General features: G+C 48.7%; 1 protein-coding gene across 1 annotated transcript in view; it reads left to right on the forward strand.

Moving 5' to 3' along the window:
• LOC138554053 (uncharacterized) overlaps positions 1–16,505 on the forward strand; it is an 887,754-nt gene that overhangs the window by 342,507 nt on the left and 528,742 nt on the right. The gene's annotated exons all lie outside the window — the stretch shown is intronic.

Below are 16,505 nucleotides of genomic sequence, written 5' to 3' on the forward strand. Positions count from 1 at the left end.
GGCAGAAGAAACCCTGGAGCTAGACAAGAAAAAAGGGATGAGGTCTGGTTTGGAGCATTCTATCTCCTTACTTGTACATAGGGGAGGGAAGATCTTCAAACACCCTCTCTATCAAATGCTGATATTCCGGTTAGATAAGGTATAGGTTCAAGCTGTAGGCCCCTATTGGAGTTTGGCCAGAGGCAACAGAGTACCCCAATCCTAAGGTCAGCCTTCAATTCAGTTGTCTCCCTTGAAGAAGGCCTGACCCTAATGTTACCTCATGTTATAATAATGGCAGGGCCTCCTATATTGAGTTACAAACAATGTCCAAGAGAAATGTTAAACTAAGCAGCAACTATTGGTGCCATCACAGTTCAAGAAAGCGGTTCTAGACCTCACACAATCTCATCTATCTGCAGGTCATCATTGGGTAATGAAGACTCACGCTCATGTACTTAGCATGTTCTTTTGGGCAGGCATATCCAGATATAGAAAAATACTGCTTACAATGCCCCGTTTGTCAAAAGACTACAACATTTTATGGGGCCATAGCCCTGTTACAACCTTTACCCTCCTTTTTCTCAGAGGCATGAATATGATAGGTCCCCTTAGCCCTTTCAAAGGTTAGAGCAAATATGGGGCCACATCACGAGTTGGGCTGTATTCCCGGCTGTAATACCGCCGACTGTAATAGCCCTAGTACCGACCGGTCCGGTGGTATTACCACCGGATCACGGGTTGGGCCTTAACGGTAAATCCCCATTCCTGATTGGGTCCATTGGATCCAATGGGGAATTTTCGGTGCTAATACTGTGGACTAATACAGCCGGCTGTAATACCGCAGAAACAGGGATTTTCACCTCTAGAAAAAAGCTGGAGGTAAAACAGCCGATTTAGCACCCAGCTCGTGATAGGGCCAGCCCTTAAATGCAGCGGTTATACCGTTACCACTGCATTTAAGGGCTGCAGCCCAACTCTTGATAAGGCCCATAGGGCCTGATCATGACTTGGGTGTTACCGCCGGCGGTAATAGCCCTACCGCCGAACTCCCTGGCGCTAATAGCGCCAGATCACGAGTTTGGCGGTAAAGTAATTCCCCATTCTCCATTGAGCCCATTCGGGAATGCCCCATTCCCCATTGGGCTCAATGGGTGAAATTCGAGCTCTTACCGCCGGCGGATTTCCCGCCGGCGGTAATAGCGCAGAATTTAGGCGGATTTCCCCCCAGCTAAGAGCTGGGGCGAAATCCGTCGAAGTCCTGATTTGGCGGACCCTTTAAATCCGGCGGCATTAGCGCTACCGCCGGATTTAAGGGTTACCGCCAAAGTCGTGATAGTGTTATTATATTGGATTAAACTACTCTATGGGCCTCATCACGAGTTGGGCTGTATCCCAACTGTAATACCGCCCGACTGTAATAGCCCTAGCACTGACCGGTCCGCTGGTATTACGGCCGGATCACGGGTTGGGTGTTAATGGTAAATCCCCATTCCCCATTCGGTCCATTGGATTCAATGGGGCATTTTCAGCGCTAATTATGCGGGCTAATACAGCTGGCGGTAATACAGCCGAAAACAGGGGAGTTTCACCTCCAGGGAAAGGCTGGAGGTAAAACAGCCGATTTAGCACCCAACTCGTGATAGGGCCAGCCCTTAAATGCAGTGGTTATACCGTTACCACTGCATTTAAGGGCTGCAGCCCAACTCGTGATGAGGCCCTATGTGCTCTTTAAAGCGCTTTGGATTAAGGCGCTATATAAATAACACATCATTATCATTATCATTACCCTTAAGCTTTTCCTGTGAGGCTAATACCACTAAGAACAACTTAAATCCTCTTTCCATCTATGTCAATGGAATGCTTTCGTCCACAGATATCTCATCTTGATGGATTATTCCCTCAGCGTCAGCTGCTCATAAAATGTCAACAGGGGGCGTAGTGCGGCTCAAAGTAATCTCTCGTCTCCCTCATGTCTCGATCATACCACTTCTCGACTCCGGACGTGACTTTGATCGTTGTACGTAAGAAGTGCACTATGCCACTTCGACACTTTTTTTTCGTGCACTCAGCAAGTTCAGAACATGACTTGAAACTTTTCAAAAACTGCATCAGAAGATTGGGACTGAAGCCATCAGTATTCAAATGCTGCAGGGACTGCCACTCGAAAATCTCCCTCATGGACCCACACAACATCTGTGTGTGGTATCGGGGAGTGGAGCATGGCACAAGAAATGCGGTTCCTGTCAGTCCATGAAGACAGTGAGGGAAAGCTCAGTGAAACTGTTGCTAGTGAGGCCCCATCAAAATGGACGGCTAGGTCAACGGCAAAGTCCTCGGGCCCAGACACAGAGCAATTTACCCCCAAAAAGGATATGGAGAATAGGCGTTACGATGAATCTAAAATGAGGTTGCACTCACGTAGCAAGTACCACCACCCTTCCTCCTCTTCCTCTCACAAGAAAAAGAAGCACAGACACAGGCGCGACTCGTTGGAGGAAAGGGGTAAGTCCTACCCTTCAAAGGGGGTGTCAAGGGAAGAATAGGACTTGTTCAAGAAGCAGATGATGCAGGTTTTTGAGAAGACTGCGGCTTGTCCTGCTTCGGCCTCAATGCCATCAGCGTGTTCAGCATTGACTGCGCCCAGTTCATCCGTCACAAAGGTGGCCAAAACAAGTCCAAAGCCCTTGAACTTGACCTCTATTAAGGATACATCTGCATTGGTGCAGACACCATCTTCAATGGCGCCGACAGCTCATGTCGAAATCCCTCTCTTGATGGATCAGCCGTGGGACCAAACTGCGTACCGAACTACGTACCAGAGTCCAGATCGGATTTCTTCAAATCCATGGGATCCATTTTTGATGAGGAAGGGGGCACTATCCCCTTTGGCATGGAGCTCTTTGTAGGGACAGACAGGGATCCATTGCCTGATTTTATGGCCAATCCAGCAGTTCTATTTTAGTTGGAAGAGGGCCTGCACGCTGCACCAGAATGCCCAGTGCTGCAAAACAGTCGACTTGGTGCTCGATGGGGAACATCTGTTTGGGCCTAAAGGGGATGAGTCTTTGGAGAAATGTAAGGACTCCAAACTAGCAGCTAAGTCGTTGGGGTTGATGGTTCAACAGCGAGCCAAGCAGGCTTTCTCCTTTGATTCAGGGGGAGGGGGTTCAGACATTATGCCACATTTGCAAGTAGAGCACAGCTGACACAGGCCAAACAGGGACAACATATATTCTCACCCCTGGTATGGGTAGATGGGCATCAAAGGGCCAGTCGGCTGCAACATCGACGTTGGCAGCGCCGGCAACAGAAAAACCTCTTTGGGTTCCCCTTCATGCTTCTCCGGTAAGAGGGAGAGTCTTCGGGCTCGTACAGAGGTAGAAGGAGATCACCTCCCACACCTGGATCCTCCAGTTGGTGGAAATAGGATACTGCTTACCCTATTTCTCAGGTGGCACCCGGAGAGGCCATCACCCATCCCCTGACATCTGGAACCTAAGCTCCGGGAGGAGATGCAAGCTCTTCCGCTGAAGGGCGCAGTGGAGGAGGTGCCAGCCAGGGAAAGATGTTTGCACTCCTGCTACCTCCTGGTCCCCAAGAAGGGGTGAGTACTCCTTCTTATCCTGGTCTTCAGGGTCTTGAACAAATTCCTGAGGAAGGACAAGTTCAGGATGGTGATGTTGAGAGAACCTCTCCAGGTTCTACAATCCCAGGACTGGCTAGTGTCATTAGACCATCAGGATGCTTATTTCCACATGCCAATCCACCCGAAGCACAGGCAGTTCCCCTAGGTTCATCCTTGGGGACACTCATTATCACTTCAAAGTGTTCCGCTTTGGCCTGAGATCCGCACCCAGGTGTTTACCAAGCTAATGCCAGTAGTTACAGCTAACCTCAGAAGATCTGGAGTCTTTGTATTCCTGTACTCAGATGCCTAATTGATGTGATGTTGCTCCCCACAGCAGGTTTCGAGGCACCTCAAGGATACTTGCTCACTGCTGCACGGCCTGGGCTTCTTCCTGAATTTTCAAAAGTCGCATGTTACACCAGCGCAGAAACTCCAATTCATTAGGGTAGTCCAGGACACTCGGGCAGGGAAGGTCTTTCCCCCCGAAGAGAGAGTCACCAGCATTGCACAGATGGTCAACCTTTTTTAGAACTCCAGCAGTCTGCCGGCATCCTCTGCGGCCTCATGGCCTCATGCATTTTTCTTGTGCAAGAGGCCAGACTCCAGATGAGATTCCTGCAGTGGCTTCTCAGCAGTTAGTGGTCGAGGTACTCAGGCGAGATGTCTGATGCCCTCCACGGGTGGGGGTAGTTTGCCGACGACCTTTCCTAGTGGAACAACAGAGCCATCATGTTGGTGGGAGAGACCTTCTGGGCACCATGGCCGTATGTCCAGACGCCTCCTTGAGCGACTCTGTTGCCCATTGCTGGGACCTTCAGGTGAGGGTCCTTAGCCCCAGAAGGAGAGTAACTGTCACATCAACCTGCTGGAGCTGCGAATGGTCAGACTAGCGCTGGCAGCTTTTCAGCCTTCTCTCTCGGGGAAAACATGTTCTAGTGTTAATACATAACACAGTGACCAAGCATTACCTCAACAAGCAAATAAGTGTGTGGTTGTTGTCCCTGTGCAGGGAGGCCATGCGGCTATGATTCTGGTTACTGAAGAACAATGTCTCAGCTTCTGCAGCATATCTGGCAGGGGTGGAGAACAGGTTGGCAGACATACTGAGCAGGCGGAGCAGGGTCTCTCATGAGTGGGAGATTTGCCCGAAGGTCATCTCAGAGACCTTCTCCCAGTGAGGAGCCCTGGCAATAGATTTGTTTGTGACAAGGGGCAATGCAAAATGCAGACAGTTCTTCTTGAGGGAATTTCTACCGAGGAGGCCATTGGGGGAAATGTTCCTAGAGGAGTGGGTCTTCAATCTCCATGATGCGTTCCCGTGGATACCCGTCAACCTCAAGAGGTTGAGGAGGTCCCGGGCCCACTCAATCCTAATCAAAAATTGTGGTGCGGTGTAAGAGAAAATGGCAGATCCTTTGGCGTGCCTGATCTCCACTGTGATGGAACTTTTGTTAAACCTGGCCAAGTCGGGCCTTCAAGTGACCACAGTTAAATGTTATCTGACTTAGCTATTTTCAAGAGGACACAAGAGCAAAGCTCCTTCTTTTCCATCAACATAAATTGCGCCCTACACCATTCCTTGACCCGGCTTGGGATTTGAATCTGGTTTTGACATTTTTGATAGCTGCTCCTTTTGATTTTTTTCAAGTATCTTTTTATTGAAATCTCAATGAGTACAATGCATTTTGATGCCATGGTAGTGCCAAATATTAATGAACAATGAAACTTAATTTACACATTTTATATTTTAACCGCCCAACATAAGTACATATTCTAACAAATGAGCGGTAACTGAAATAAATAAAATAAATGTTATAACACGGGCAAAAACTGATAGGTTTGCAAGGCCTAAAGTACCATGCCTCCACATTTCCCCCTTAGCCCTCAAACAGGCGCCTCATGATTTGTGGGTAAAACAGCATATGTTCTCTCTCCCGAGCAAAGTCCAAGAAGGGAACCCATGTGTGGGAGAACCTCGCCATGCGGTCCGATGTATGTGCCTTGAGATTCTCCATGGCAATAATCTCCTGCACTTTTACCCACCAATATGAAATGCAAGGGCCCTCCACCGACTTCCAGAAGTGTGCTTGATTTATTCTTGCCGCCATCAGTAAGTTTGACGTCAGTTCAGCTTGTGCTCCTGTCAGTGGGTATGTACCATCTTCGGAGACATCTCCTAATAGTTAGGGCAGCGGGCACATAGGGAGAAGGGTACCTGTAATTTCTTTTATCCTTGAGCGAATCTCCTGCAAGTATGTTTGCATGATATGGCAGTGCCACCACATGTGCGTGAGATTGCCCAACTGCCCACATCCATGCCAACATTGGTCCGAATAGTCTAATATGATATGATATGATATGGCATTTGTAACGCGCCTATACACAAGTGTTTCAAGGCGCGAGTCTGGGCAAAACGCATGTACTCTCTGGGGAATATATACCACCGATAACACAGTTTGATGGCCCCCTCCCTTATGAGGGTGCATCGTGAGCTCTTATGCACACGCGCCCAGATTCTGTGCCAAGATTCCTCCGAGATTTCCATTCCCAGTTCTTTTTCTGAGCGGCCATTTAGGGTAGCCTGTCTTCCACCCCTACCTTCTCGAGCAAGCGATAACAGGTGGACACCTTATGTGTTTCCAGACCCTCTAGCATCCGAAGTTCTATCCCCACCTGTGTCCTGCACCCTACTTGTTTGACCTTGTTTTTAGACACCCACTGTAGTGGTTGTATATATGTAAAGCCCTGTGTCTAATAGGTTGCATTTTTCTTTGTACTCTATAAAAGTGAGTGGCGTTCCATCCCGATACAGAACTTTTAGGCGCAGGACCTCAGGTGTTTCCCATGCGCAAACACCCCCTTGTCCCGGTCCGGAGAGAACTCAGGGTTTTGAAGTATTGGGGAGAGGGGATCCAGACCAGGTTTCAGTCCTAGCTGGGAGCAGGCTTTGTCCCAATGGTATGGAGATGAGGCAATGGATTCTATTATCCCATGTGAGGTGGCCCTTGCAGACTTGGGGAGAAACGGGAGGTGGGATAGAGGAGCCCGAAGGCCCACCTGTTCTAGAGTCTTCCATTTTGGGGATCGGTCTGCAGGCGCCCAGTCCAGCATTGGGGCTATCTGGGAGGTTTGGAAATACTGCTGGATCGAACGGACCCCTAAACCCCCTAACCCTCTTGATCTCAAGAGTATTTTGCAGAAGATTCTCAGGGGTTTGCCCCACCAGATAAATTGTCCTATTGCTTTTTGCATGTTTAATAGGTCCTGCACTAGGACCCTGCACGACATGCCCTGGAAAGTATATAGGAGTCTCGGAAGCAAAGTCATCTTGACTGCCACGGCACGCCCCAACCATGAGATCTCCTGTAAGTCACATTGCTTGAGGGTCTCTTTGGCCTCTTTGCAAAGTGCAGGGATATTACTACCAGGAGAGCCCCATATGTGTTGGTGATATCTGGGCCTGGGTTGGGGGAGGTGAGTGGACCTCAACGCAGATCTCCCTAGCGTTTCTTTCTTCAACAGACATTCCCAGGAGTGTCCAGATGTCACCCCCTTTTGTTTTGGGCCCTGCCTTAGACATTATTCCAGTGGAAAGTCATTGCTCAGTGGTGCCACATTTCCCTCGTCTGTCTTTCAATTCCACAGCCCGGGTGTCTTGTGGAGCTGCGCCTAAGTGCCTGCCGGTATTTAGGGGTTGGGGCCCCAAAGGCAAATAAGGTCCTACAAGGCCTTCCCCTAGCCCAGGGTGACTGCAGCATAGTTATAATGTCCACTTACTCTTGGTTCGTGTTCGGCACACTGACTCCGTGCTCGGCACACTGACTCCGTGCTCGCCCAGTGTTCTCAGCATGGCGCAGGAGTTGTCAGAATGGGTGCGCTCTTAATATCAGGGAAGCTGGACTCTAGTTATCTTGTATGGCGGTATTCCATGATGGGTGGAGGTTATGTAGTGCATTGGGTCACCAGGTGGGTGGCCATTGTTTGTGCCTGCAATGTGGTGTGTGATCAGGCTGGCGAGGGAGCCCCCAATTCGTGCAGTGTTACATACGTCATTCAATGTACTGTCGGTTGTATGCTACCTTTCAAATTGGATATGCGTTAGTGCTGATGCCCAAGTTTGTTCATTAGATCGACCTGAAGGTGCCTCTTCGGGTGCAGCATTCTCGGGCTCTGTCTCTCCCGGCCCCTGAATTTGCACCGCACCGTGGGGCTATGCGGGCGGACGGCGCCTGATCTTCTTATGGCCTCAGGGTTGATCTTCAGGGCCCCGCCAGCCGCCGCGGGGTTCCCAGTGGAAGGCATGATGAATGGGTGTCGGGCACAGAGGCACTCGATCCCCGTGTCTGGATCTGAACGGGGCAGAGCGCCCCCGCTGCTTTGTCGATGCAGGTTCCTCCTACTTCTTAGCCGCTCAAGTTCTCCGGGCTTCCCGAAGCACCATTCCCTGCCCCGGTGGCAATGATGCCTCTCGTGATGCATCTTGTCCCTGGAGGTCCCCGAGCCGGTCCCGCTCAGCAGCGTGGGGTGGGCTGACAGCAATCTGCAAGTCGTCCCCGAGTCACTCCACGGGCTCTCAGGACTGTGGGGAGGCTGCCCTATTGCCAGAGCTCACTCGCCTCCGAAATTATTTAATCGCTGAATGTCGTCTTCTGAGGCTCCCAGGTTCGCAAGATTCCGCCAGCGCATCTTCATGTCACGGTAGGAGAAAGTATTAATATGAATAATACAGCATTTTAGGGGTTTAGGAACGTCATCCGATGGAGCCTGCAGCACGCACATCTACATTGAGTGCCGCTTGGCCATGCCCAGATAGCCGCTCCTTTTGAGCCTTTCCATTCTGCCCCTATTAGGCTCCTTACTTTGACGACTGCCTTCTTGTGGCAATCACGTCTGCTAGATATATCAGTGAGCTACAAGCGCTCTCTTGTAAGCCGCCATTCCTAAAGTTCTTTAAGAATGTGCCCTTGATTGTTCGTCCCAATTTCTTGCCCAAGGTGGCTTCAGAGTTTCACATTTCTCAAAGTGTGGTCTTTCCATTTTTTTTCCCGCATCCTCACCCTTTCTAGGAAGAGGAGTGGCTTTGATCTTGCTAGAACTAGTGTCTTCAGGAGGGATGGTGAGCTCTTTGTTGATTTTAGGCTGGATTGAGCGGTTACAAAACAGACAGTTTACTGAATGCTACCAGAAGGAAGTGCCAACATGTTTAAGGGCTCACTCCACTAGGGGTGTGGTGGTGCGATAGGCCCTTCAGAGAGGGGTGCTCGTGAGAGACAATTGCCAGGCTGCGACGGGTGCTTTGTTGCACACCTTTGACAAACACTACAGCTTGGACCTTGCTCGAGACACTGATGCCTGTTTTAGTACGTGGGTGCTGGAGAGCTTCTTGGTTTAGCTTTCATACCCTCCACCATGCTAAAGGCACAGCTTTTGGAGTCCATCAAGATGGGAGTCTGTGGAAGAATGCAATCCATTGAAGGAGAAATTACTTACCGGTAATGTTCTTTCTATCTTTCTATGGATTTTTCTCCCACAGATTGCTCATTGCCCTCCCTTCCTACCCTTCAGTGGAAGCTGGCGATGAGCTTGTTTGCATGTCTGTTTATTTTCTTTGTTTATTGTGAAGGAGAGAAGATACAGCACTCTATACCACTTCATTAAATAAATACAAAAACAACAATGCATTGTGTCCTGGTTTGGGGGGTGTTTGCTCAACTGACTTTCGTTCCTCACAGGAAATAAAAATATTTTGAATTGATGTTGAAAAATGATTGAGGTATTTCAGTCCTCTTCCGTTCATGCATGAGATTTTTGCTCTCGAAGTCTGTGCCGCTGTGGGGAAAAGGTGGGGAACTGAGGTAAGGGGGTGTAGTGCATTCCTTAAGTACAACGACTGACGTCACGTTTGAAGTGGAGAAGTGGCACTAACGAAAAATGAGGGAGTTAAGAGACGCCGTTGAGCTGTACTGTGCCCCCTGTTGATATTTTCCGAACAGCTGACATTGAGAGGATAATCTATAAAGAGCAGAAATCTGTGGGAGAACAATCTATAGAAAGAACATTACTGTTAAGTAATTTCTACTTCCCTGGGTGGGCTTTCTCAAGGAAATATGACTGACCAAGGAATCCCTTATATTTCCCATCTCATAAGTTATCGCAAGAAAGCTTTAAAAATGAAGACCACTAGCCCCTCTATTTAGGACCCTTAAATGTCTAATGGTGCGCTTTAATCAAACACTGAAGAACTTTATTTGAAAGTTGGTCTGTACGACCACCGGAACTGGGATGAATTAATTGCAAGAAAGGCACCAGAAGCATCAACAGGCTTTTTGCCCTTTGAACTTGTCTGTGTTGTCTGTGGGAGGGAGCCTCGAGAGGTACTCTGTATCCTAAAAGAGGGATGGGAGAGTTAAGATCCAGCAGAGAGGGGACAAGTGATGCTGTAAGGAACACCCATGAGAGACTGCTGCTGATCGGGGACCTTGTCCAACAACACTTGACGATCAACCAGGAGAAACAGAAACAGTGATATGAACAAGGAGCTGACCTTAAGAAGTTACGGTGGAGAACTGGTATTGGTCTTGTTGCCCATTATGGAGAATAAGTTCATGGCAAAAGGGCAAGGGCTCTACAAAGTGGTACAGGTGTTCAGTGACCCTAGAAACCAAGTCCAACAGGATGATCAAAGATTCAACACCCAGGTGTACCATGTCAGTTGGCTAAATGCATGGTGGACACTGACTGAACCCATTCTGATGGCACATTTCATCAAGGAGGAGAATCAGAATTGGCTGCCCCTTTTAACAGGTCTGATCCCAGAAGCCCTTATGCCTGCACAGGAAAAACATCTGAGACTCTACCCACAACAATTTGCAGACATCAAATGGATGGCCAAACATTCATTGGACTAAATAGAGACTCGGACTGTTGAAGTGTTCTCCTTTCCAGTCACCTCTCTGGATTATGCATGCTTCTGAGAAAAATTTTGTTTTACAAACTGATGCTTCACAGGCTGCCACAGGGGTTATGCCCTCTGAAGAGTAAGAATGGTGTAAGAAACAATGATTTTTATCAGCCAGAAATTGCAACCTCAGGAGAAAATGTATGCCATAAGTGAATTAGAATGCTTGGGTATACCCATGGACAGAAGTATTAAAATACGACCTAAAAGGGCGTAGGCTTGTTTTAATAGGAATCATGCCCCCTCACTTGGCTCGTTTGGACCAAAGACACCAATTCCTGCATTATGAAGTGGCTCTTTGCATTGCAGCGCTACTCCTTTTTGGTAGTCCATCAAGTAGATTACAAATAGAGTAATGCTGACTATTTAAGACAGGGCTTTATTACATTGTTGCCGGTCCAGAAACAAGGTTGCCGGTAAGCTCACTGGCACCCTTGTTTCGGGACCAGCAAACTACATGTTTGCCAGCCAGAGCCGCTGTGCCCGACAGGTCTGACCCTGCCGGGCACAGCGGTCACGGTAGGCAAACCCTTATCGGAAGCAACGGCACCGTTAGCAACGGTGCCCGGTCTTCCATGTCCCCACTCCCATAGAGTCTCTATGGGAATGGGGATTAACAAATATACCGGCGCCTGACTTCCCGGCCGCCGGACTTGTAATGAGCCGATGGCACGGGAAGTCAAGCACCAGTACATTTTTATGGATCCGGCGGGTTACCGCCGGACTCGTAATGAGGCCGAATGGGCCTCATTACATTATTGCCGGTCTGCAAACAAGGGTAAGGTAAGGGTAAGCTCACCGGCACCCTTGTTTCCGGACCGTCAAACTACATGTTGCCTGCCGGAGCCTTTTTACCCGACAGGTCCGACCCTGCCGGCCGCAGCGTTCATGGTAGGCAAACCCTTCACGGGACTCTATGGGACTATATGGGAAATGGGGATTAACAAATATACCACCGCCTGACTTCCCGGCTGCCGTAATGAGCCGGTGGCACGGGAAGTCATGCGCTGGTACATTTTCACAAGTCCGGCGGCAACCTGCCGGTAGCATGGGCAGGGATACCGCTGAACCCGTAATGAGGCCCAATATCTTATTGAACATTCAGAAGGAAGCCAGGGGGACGAAGAGGAGGAGTTATGTGACAAAGTCCCCTGGCTAACTTTGGGGGACTGTCAAGAGGTTGATCAAATGGACCGGGTGCCACCCCAACCTACATGATGTGGGCACATAGGAGGTACAGCAGGGATCCCAAGACCACCCACACTGAGTGCCCATCTGAAGGCAGAGGACACTTACTTTTAAAAACCCTCTCAATTTATCCTGCCTCAGGAGAGCCAAAGTACTGCATAGCCACCCCAAAACCAATAGCGTGGAAAAAGGTAAATGTTCCTTTAAATGAAATCAGATGCCACCACTCAGAAAAGGTAGGGAAGGATTAGATACAGTTAATAGCACACCATGGGTTCAAGCTGAATCATTTCACATAAATAAACGTGTATGCGATGAATGTGGCCGCTACGTGGATCCAATATGCAGCTCCCTTGGCATTAAAAGAAGGATGCGGGAAGGGACATCACGGAGCACTGTTCCCCAGCAAAAGATTTCTATGCTGTACAGTGTTTCAAATCTCCCACTCAGGTAAGCTGTCTAAAGAGAACAACGAGTTTATACACTTACACGTGGTTTGTTCGCTATTAATCTTTAGTCTGGGGGAAGTGTGATACTAGCAGGACAGAAACATTTGAGGCAACATCAGGGAGGCTCCCAAAGGGTGGAATAAAATCCAAAATAGCAGCTGGCCCTCGACTAGATGAGGATCAGATCCCTTGTAACCCACCTGACCCAGGTCACATCAACCAATCAGGTACAGTTCATCCAAGGACCAAACAGCAGCAGACACTCAGACAAAGTCCCTTGCTGAGGTAGGAGACGCCACAGTATATAAACCCAGTCTCCACAGAGCGTTCTTGGAGGGAGAGCTGCTGGAAAGGGAAGTTGCTGGAGAAGGCGATTTGACAGTGACTAGCAAGCGAAAGGAAGCAGCAGAGGAAACTTTGGAGGAGGAGTTTTCAAAAGATGTTTGGAGAAGGAAGGGGTTGCAGAGATTTCGAGAGTCAAGACTGTTCATCCCAATGGGGTGAAAAGGCAACAGTGAGATTTTGAGAGTGGAGACAGTTGTGCCCAAAGGGGTAAAAAAGGTGATAGGGAGAAAGAGTTGGTGAATTGAGATCGTTTTTCCCAAAGAGATGAAGAAGGTATCGTTATGAGAGATGTTAACAACATTGCTCTTGAGGGGTGTGATGGGGGGAGCTAGTACAAAAGCAAGAGAGCAGGATACCAGCGCCAGCAGAAGAGGTACGAGACAGTGCTGTTACACTCATAATTAGGGAGTTGATTACAGATGCAGCAAGGGTGGGACTGCTATGAAGTCTAGGAAATTAGTAGAAGGGTGCAACCAGAGTACCCAAGGAGATCCTTCCAACGATTGGAGGTCATGGAAGATAAAAGAAAAATGTAAATTTGTGTGTGCTGTGCTAAGAGAAACTGAGCTATGAGCTGAAATGGACTAGTGGGAAGCCCGGCCTTCAATTTGGTATTTTTAGATAGTCCTGGGCTACGGTACTCCGGAAAGCCAGCTGATATGTGGTTCACCACTCAGAAAAGAGTACGAGGACTGCAATATTCTGTTGGTAAAATCATGAACGCCTTTTCTTTGAATGAACTTCATATGTTGATAAAGAGTAATGGTTGATGGCAACTGTGTCCTTGTTGTCCGCCTCTTTGTATCCCACTAGGCTTTGTAACACATGGTACAGGAAAAAAAAAACCTATGGCTCAAAGGGGGACTCCTTTAATTAGGGGATAGGGACCACACGTGCGCGGACATGGAAAATGGATCCCATTCTAAAGGCTGTAAACTGACAGCACATTCTATTGAAATGCCTCTGGGTCTGTCCAGTGCTACAGAGGTAGCTAACCACGTTGTGCATGAGGGAGAGCAAGGACTTAGAGGACCCAAGTAACAATAAAGGTAATTTTTCTGATTTGTATTACCGAGTGGTAATTTTGACGATTTTTGGATGAAAAGTGGAAGATTTACCTCCAGTATGATGCTGGAGATAAATCCTCCACTTTTCATCCAAAAATCAGGATATACCTCCAGCATGATAGTCAATCCTACACATTTCTTCCAAAAATCGCCAGAAATACCACGGAAACTGGCAATGCACTTTTGTACAAAAATGTTTTTCCAGTTTTTGGCTCTGTTTTTCTGCATTCTTGTTTAGGGCAAAACTATTCATTTAAAACCTGTTGTCCTTTGCCTCAACTATCAATATAGGTTCTACGTAAAGCCTTTTGTATAATATATAATATAGTTAAAAGAGAGAAAAAGAGAACAAGGAATCTATTCACCTGCTTCAATTATTGCAGGGTCATGTCAGATAGGACTTTTAGAGAGAGAGAGAGAGAGAAAATGTTGCGTAGAAATTGAGCAATGCTGTACTGCTACCAATGGGTTTGGTAAAAGCTCCTTTACTTTAAGAGTGTTGGATTGTATTTATGTATCTTATGAATTTTGTATGTGAAAGGTTTGAAATAAACCAAGCACGATTAAAAAAATTCCTTTACTTATCCAACATAGTACCTCTGATGTGGCAGCTGCTGGGGCCTTCCTAGCCCATGTCTGTTCTCTGGGGCATTCTTCGAAGGGAAGATCCTTGCTACCTTAAAGATCAACATTAAGGGGGCACTCGATTTTCAGAGAGACACTCGCTGGAGGCTTTGTTGGGGAAAGAGCTGTCAAGATGGCATTCGTGTGTCCCCTACATGCCACACATTATTCATCCAGATCAAGCGGAATTTATCCCGGGACGCTGTACCTCTCTGAACCTGAGACGCCTCTATAACATTATAAGCAGAATTAATCCAAACAGCCACACAGTAGCCGTGACACTTGATATGCAAAAAGCCTTCGACTCTGTCTCGTGGAAGTATCTCTGGCGGGTTCTTGAAAAATGCAAATTCGGCCCCTGTTTCCTCTCCTGGGTCAAGTTGCTGTACTCTAGTCCAGTAGCTAGGGTCCACACTGTAGACCGATGCTCCCCCCTCTTTCAAATAGCTAGGGGAACGAGGCAGGGCTGCCCCTTCTCCCCCCTAGTCTTCGCCATTGCTATGGAACCATGTGCAGACATGCTCCGCCAATCCCACGCACACAGGGGCCTACGTACGGCTGGTCAGTCAGACATAGTGTCGCTATATGCGGATGATGCCCTTCTTTTCATTCGTTCTCCTGATACCAACTTGGCTCTGATACTGGAAGATACCATCCGTTTTGGGCGTATTTCCGGCCTCAAAGTGAATTGCTCTAAATCCACCCTATTCCCGCTCACAGCCTGCACACGCCCCCCTCCCGACACCCTAGGATTCACATGGGCCCAATCAAATTTCACCTACCTGGGCATAGTGGTTTCCCGTCACGGCGAACATGTATTCGAGGAGAACTACCAAAAATACCTTACAAGCCTTACCACAAAGACACTGGGCTGGGGCAAACTCCCGATCTCACTTGCGGGCAGGATAGGAGTGTTGAAGATGGTGGTGCTACCCCAGCTTCTTTACAGGTTCACCAACATCCCTCCGGCGTTGTCTCGTAACCTCAACTCTTTTCTTTGGCACTCCGGTGCGGTATGACTTAAACTCAAAACTTTGGCCACCCCAATGGAGGTTGGCAGCTTCGGTGCGCCCGATTTCCTCAAGTATTGGCTAGTTGCACAGCTCCAATACACATCATACTGGTTCAATGCATCTGACCCCCCACCCCACGTCAGACTCGGTCAGCGACCGTGATATCCGCTTCCTGATTGTCGTACCCACGCCGAGGGTATCAGGGTCTCTCGACCCGGTGGCCTGTACATCATTGGCCCTATCAAAGACTTGGAAACTACTAGGAATCGCCCACCCGTTTCATGGCAACCTACCACTTTGGAGCTTCCTCCCAGGAGTCCCACACATACCTCTTCTTGTTCGTCGATGGGCAGAGGCTGGTTTTGAACTGCTCCGCGATGTCTTTGAACAGGGCAACTTCATTGAGTGGCCTGACATCCCATTGTCCCTGAGGCGTAGACCATCTGTCTTGCTCCAGTACTCTTCCCTCCGGAAAACCCTTAAACACAAATATCCCAGTTTCCCGGCAATACCACCAGACAAGCTCATAGTCACGGAGTTAGCCTCTCCCTGTCCCATGAGGGGCAAAGGTTCCAGACTCTATACCCGAGTGCAGTCCAGCTCTACCCCGCCACTCACCAAACTAAGGCAAGCTTGGGAGGACGACCTCGGGCTGAAATGACTGACGAGCAGTGGGTCCACATGTGTGCTCGCATTCATGGGGTATCTTTCAACTCCCGCTTCAAGCTGATCCAATTCAAGATACTTCATAGATACCACTACACCCCGAACAGACTGCACCATATTTCAAACGACCTTCTCTGGCTGCCCTAGGTGCGGCTGTGATAGCGCTTGTTATATCCACATGCTCTGGTCCTGCCCTCGCATCACCCAATACGCATGGAGTGCAGTATGCTCGACCATGTCAGATATTCTCGAAGTCCCTATCACACCGTCTCCAATGAGATGTCTCTTCCATGAATTCCCTGAACTCCGCCGAGACTCCAAAAAACTAGCTGGCCTTTGCATGCTACTCGCAGTACGCTCTATACTACTCTGCTGGCTTCGGCCTACCACACCTACCCACGCACAATGGCTCAGGGCGGTCACATGGGCCTCAGACACCGAAAAATCCTGGGCCGTACAACAGCCAGCCCACTCAAGACCCAGAGACGTTTGGTCAAAGTTTCGGTCATATATGTCTCCCACCGACACTCCTTATAGCACTGCATCTCCGGCCCTCTCCCCCTGCCACTCCCCCCATCACCTGAA

This window comes from Ambystoma mexicanum, chromosome 1q (assembly GCF_040938575.1).
Source record: "Ambystoma mexicanum isolate Mex_15411 chromosome 1q, UKY_AmexF1_1, whole genome shotgun sequence".
NCBI classification, from domain to species: Eukaryota; Metazoa; Chordata; class Amphibia; order Caudata; family Ambystomatidae; genus Ambystoma; species Ambystoma mexicanum.